The sequence below is a fragment of the Sinohyriopsis cumingii genome, chromosome 14, assembly GCF_028554795.1.
Source record: "Sinohyriopsis cumingii isolate HCF-2022 chromosome 14, ASM2855479v2, whole genome shotgun sequence".
In the NCBI taxonomy this organism is placed as follows: Eukaryota; Metazoa; Mollusca; class Bivalvia; order Unionida; family Unionidae; genus Sinohyriopsis; species Sinohyriopsis cumingii.
In genome coordinates this window covers 96,055,978-96,062,437 of record NC_142974.1, presented here as the reverse complement: position 1 = coordinate 96,062,437, position 6,460 = coordinate 96,055,978, and positions in this window count along the sequence as shown.

The following is a 6,460-nucleotide window of genomic DNA, read 5'->3' as shown; positions in this document are numbered from 1 at the left end:
GAAGTTTTATCGATGGAGGTGAAATTGTCTAACCCTGTCAGGAATCGGTTCACAATTAATACTTCTAGTTCAGTACCCACGAATGTAGTTCTAGTCTATTTTTAGAACATTTTTTCCTCTCTCATTTTGGTGGTGATAGAAGAGTTTTATTTATGCATTTTTGGTAGGGATTTAAAGGTAACTGTTTATTCTTGATAATATGAGCTCAGGGTGTTGTTGTATGTGTGTATTTTGGCGACAGTGCACAGTGAGTAATAAGGCCTTGGTGATGCTCCGGAAGTGAAATCTGTGTTCTGTTTACATGGTGATGTGTTGACAGTTCAGCATCTAAAAAAAGAGCAGGTCAACCTTTGACGAGAACTTCACCGTGAAGTCATCTTTGAAGGTATTTTAGATTAGCATATGATTTGTATTGATTGTCACACAGTGGAAAGGTCAGTACTGAGAAACCAATGTAGATAACATATAGTAAAATTAATTGTGTCCTGTGTCCGAGTGTTTAATTTCCCCACGTAACTGTCTATGTGATATATCTTACGATCATGCTTTTGTACATAAACTATAATGCAACGTGTTGCTTATGGATGTAACCAAAAGAGTAATGATGGGACAAAATGGTTCTTTATATATATATATATATATATATATATATATATATATATATATATATATAATTGAAGTAGGACAAAACGTTTTTGACAATTTTTAAAGGTTGTAAAATAGAATAGGTTTTAGGAAGAAATTGAAAAAATTTAAACAAATTAAACTATCTTGATATTCTTTAATAGAAAACAATCATACTTCGTAATGTACATATATATGAGAGAAAATGACATATCTAGTTGCTTATAAGTAAAATATTTATATACCGTAATTTTTTATGCTAAAAAATATATGCATCTCACAACGATATTCTCAATGTTTAGTAGTCAGTGTTCAGTTACTGCAATATGAAGCTCTTGCCAGCAAATTTTATTTTTAATTTTATTTTTTGTTTTTATTTTCCAAGTTGATATCTTAGAGTGTGCTTGCGTAAACTGAAAGCTTTTTTATTACTAGTCAATGTCGTCAATCATATTTGCTCCATTATTCCATACAAATAAGAAACAAAATAATTTTGTGTTGAATTTGTGCACCCACCCACCCCACACACTGCACGGTACAATAAAATAGATCAGCAAAAAACTTATTTTAAAAGAAAATGAAATAAACTAACCCTGCATTGTTATCATTTATTCCTTTTTGCATCATGCAAAATTTAGTTTTGAAAAAAGTATATATCCACGAACTCATATATAGCGGATGCTGGCTGGTGTATGCATCTTTACTGTAGTGTGTATCTCTTATGTCAGATAAGAAAATAGCAAAAGAAAAGAGAATATCACCCGATTGCTTGAAGGCACCTGCCATTCACGCATGATATGTTATAAGGTGCAAACTGACCAAGATTATATTGTATCCAGGTTGACTATACGACGGTATCTTGCAAATAAAAATCATTATTTGAAAATACATTCACTATGAGTGCAAATGATAATCTTTTCGCTAGCATGGGTAACAAAGGTATTATTAAAGCACGTTATTGCTGTGTATACTATTTACCCTCCAAGAATCAGTGCCCGTTTGTATTAATTATGATTACATTGTCACGGAGTTGTGTAAAACCTTTTATTTATTAAATACACATACTCGGGTTTCGTTTTTTGTGTACAACGATATACGAGGGTGATTTATGTATATTGTAGAATATTTCGAAATAGTGAGTTCGGTTCATCCTATGCCGCACGTGCGAAGTGCATTCAATGGGAAAAACCGAATGCTTCCAGCGCACAGACAATGTATTACGATTTCGTCTGTGTATAAATGCCTCACGGTAAGATTAAATTTTCACATTACGGAACCACTTGTCAGTGAGCGGTCCACACTCTGTGTTTAGAGTATTCTTTGTGTATGGGAAAGGTATCACATTTTATATTTCCATTATTTCCATTATGTAATTGCAATTTATCTACTAACAAGTACTATTTACATATTTTCACATTTCATAGCCATTTTGCTCTTGCTAGTTTAGACATTTTGCAATAGTATGGCAAATTCAAATATGGTGAAAGATGAGCATAGGGTAAGGTTAAAGCTTACTTCCCTACATCCCTAGCTGAAACAAATCAAGAGAGAATCCTGTACGCGTACAGGACTAAGGGCTGTCAGGTTCTAGACTTAACATCATTTGCAGAAAATGAAAGACCTAGACCAGCTGAAGTATTACAGCAACTAATAGCGAGAGGGACAAATACAAGACATGCTAGGTCTACAAAATGGGGGGTAGAGGATCCTACTTTTCACAAAGGGAGATGTTCCTCTATACCCCGATGATTTGGAAATAGAAACTAAGAGGGAAAAAATAATGGTATATGCACCACCTTCATTCGCCAAACCTCTAGGAAAAGACGACAGAAATTTATTTCTCTGGGCTACCTTTGGAGGTCTTGACCAATGAAATACAGATCAAAATCGAAAGAAAATATGGAGTGAAAGTGCTTAAAAGCCATATGGCTACTTACTCGGGATTTACTTCCGTGTATACGGGAGTGCGAATCCTCAGCGTCACTGAGGAAGACGCAAAAAAGATCCCACCCTTTTGTTATGTACTAGGGTAGAAAAGACCATTGATATACAAGTAGACAAAGCAGAACAACATATAGCAAAGGAGACAGAAAACACTGAAAATGATTCTAACGACGAATCAGTTAACTGGGAATCTGCAGAAAAGACTAAAGATTCCCAGTTAACTGATTCGTCGTTGGAATCACTAAGTGTTTTTTCTGAGGACAAAAGGAAATCTATGAAAAAGCTAAAATAATTACAACAAGAACATCAAAAAAAAAAAAAAGCAAAAGGAAATGAAACTAGTGGAGAGAAAGACGGCTCTGTACTTTGCATTGATAGAGGCACCTACACAAAAAGCAGATGAAATTCTGGTTTGTGAGAGCGCTTCTGCAATCCCCTAGTTAAAATAAAAACACAAGGGAGACAAATGATGGAAGAAACATTAATACTGGAGAATACCTCAGAATCCCCTATCCAAACTAAAGAGGGGAGAATTGAGAATGAACTCCTCACTAAAACATACAAAATTAATGCATCGACACCAAAAACACAAAAGAGGAAAACAGCTTCCACTCCTAGAGCACCAATTGAGGTAGGAGTCATTGACTTAATCGGAAACCACGGGTCTCCGGATAAAATAAGTGGCAGAAATAACTGAAGCAAGATCTCATGGAACAAACGAAATAGTAGAAATAAGACGCACTGTATCCCTAAACAAGGGATGACAAGAAACGCATCATACGTTTAGAGAAACATAGAACAAAGAAACTTAATACCAATTAAAATGGAATAGTATTCTTTAAAATTGATTATTACATTTTTAAATATATTTTTAACCTAAAAGAAAACCCACCATAAACAATAACCATTGACGTATCCAAGATGGACATGATTAAACCTATCTTGACTGATATAATGTTATTACATGAGACACACAACGCAAGTAGTGAAAAAAAACTTAGGATTTAGACGTCAAAGTTTTCACCAGTAACCATCCAAAAGAATAAATCTTGGGTGGCAATAATTGTGCGATGCACCGCTAAGGGATTGAACCTAGAATTTTGTAAAACGCCAAACGAACTTCAAGGAAGTATGTTCCAACTGGGGGAACAAGTCCCAGGAAAATTAACTACATAACTAATGTGAATATTACAGCGCTATGCACTAGAAGCATGCATCATAGGATGGGGATTTTAATTGGGTATTGTCTGACCTAGGAAAAAGTGAGGGATTATTGAATTCTGATTAAAAAAAGTTTACATAAATTAAAAATCCTTTTAAAAAACAATTTTACTAGATGTTTTTAGATACCATAATGGAAATAAACAGGAATATACATACAATTATGCTCACGATAAAGGGAGCCGTTTAGACACTTTTTATATATCAGAAGGACATGTCGATGTAGTAACAAAATGCTTGATTTTAACAATATCAGACCATAAACCAGTGATACTAGAATTAATGAATCATTGATACAATCAAATGGGGACAAGGACTGTGGAAGAAGTACAATGCTCGACGATGAGTATGTGGACATTTTTCATCTACGCTTGAAAGAACTCACTTCAAAATGTTATGAGGATATAATGGATAATTGGGAAATTATAAAGAGAATAAAACAAATGTCAAAATATTACAGTAAAACTATGAAAATACAGAAAAATGGGTAAATGATAAATATCATGAAATACAGTGGAAAACTTGTCCTAAAACAGAAGAGGAAAAACTTCTCAAACAGTGGAACAAATTAGAACAAAATACCAGTCAAGGTATCCAAATAAGGTCGCGAAAATATGGATAAGTGTACAAGACCCAAAATGTAGATATAAACATTATAAACAACTACATAGGGAAAACTAATTACCAAAAATTAACAGAACAAGATAAAGAAAGAACACTGAGAACACTGACAAACTTATTACTGAAAATGAAATTCGTAAAGCTCTTTAATTCAGTTTGGATAAAGGGAAATCGCCAGGGTCAGATGGGATTGCATCTGACTTTCATATTAAATTTTAAAACGAATTAATCAACGTACTAGAATTTTGCTATATAATATATTTTTAAGGGGGAAGCGCCATAAACTTTGAGGGAAGGGATAATTATATTAATATATAAAGAGCAGCAGGAAAGGCGAACAGACCACTTTGTAGGAGCGTCCAAAACCGAAAATAAACCCTTTTATCTTTTATATTATATTCTTAAGCAAATATATTTGAAACAAAAAATATTAACCAACTCGAGGAAGCCTCGAATTGGTTAAATAACATTTTATCCGTGTTGATAGCGATCATATTACAAAAAATCGACTCAACTTGAGGTCGCGCCCTCCCTGCTGCTATTAATTAAAAAATTGTTATATCAAATTAATGGTTCATCCAGAATCTCACACAGCTAGATTAGCCCGAGAGCGACAAGAAGCAATTAAGAAATTTCTTCCTGTCAGAGATTCATTCAGAGAAAACTTACGAGCGCAGCAGGAAGCACAAATTGAATATGAAGAAGACACTAAAAAATTATTTAAACCCGTCACTGCAGCTACTGAGAAAGTTGCAACCGTCATCAAGGAAGATCTTCCGGTATCAAAACAAACAGCAGAACAAACTGAAAAAATAGCAGCGAGAGCTAAAAAAACAAAAAAGATTTTACGAGATCTTCCAGCTGAAATAGCTGCAGTTCAATCTGTATCTGAAACAGGTGCTGTAAAAGAATCAGCCAGGGAAAGAGTCAATTTAAAAGATAGATTTAACAAGCAATTTATCAGATTCATCAAGTCATCTAAAAATCTAAGGGATTTAGCAGCTTATACAGTACAGGGTTATAGTGAACGAAAAAATAATATTTTAAAACCCGAGTTTATTGATGATATAAGTTTTAATAAATGGTCCGGATGGATCTTTCGTTTATATTTTGATGTTAATCAGGCTAGAACCGAAGATCCTAGATATGTTGATTTTCAGGATGAATAAATAATTATTATCTGATGTTATCAGAAAAGTCAAAACAACCACAGAAACAACCTCTTCCACCTGAGCAAGATCCATATCAACTTCCTCCACCTCTACAACAAACAAAACAATATCCACCGCAGCAACAGAAAAAAATCACAAATTCCTCAACGACAGAAAAAACAACAACCTCCTCGACCACAATCTCCAGAAGAAGAATTTCACGATGCACCAGGTGCTACTGGTAGTGGTTTCGGAGGTAATATTATTTGTCCCGATAATATTCTCAATGACATGTCACGGTTAGAAGTTCTTATAGGAGGAAAACGAGCCGGAAATAATTCACCAGAAATAATTAATGAAGCAGCTGATATTTGCCAGCGATTATTTCGCGGCGGCATCATGGATGTCGGTGTTTACCGGGAACTTATCGATGAGCTCGTTGATGATTAGTCACCGCGATTAGATAAATGATAAATAAGATAAGATGATCATACACAATAATTATCGTTGACTTGTACCGGTCAGAGTAGTGAACTCGCGACTACCAGTCTACGGAGCAATTTACGGAGATGGACTTGGTGATGTTATTCAGGGATTATTTAGAAGATTAGCCCCAAAAATAGCACCTGTTGCAAAACAATTATCGATGAAAGATTTCGATGTTGTTCGTGAAATAGCTCCTGGTGCAATTATCAATGTTGCTGGTAAGGCGTTCTCGGCGATCAAAGTTAGACTAGCACGATTAATACGACGAAAACGACAACCAGTAAAATTACCAAGTACTGAAATTATGCCCGCAGACGTAAGTAAAATAATAAATCAAGCTGCAAATCAAAAATTGGTAGCATTAGCAGATCAAGGACTCGGTGAATCGGGAAATAATATCTCAAGTTTAATAT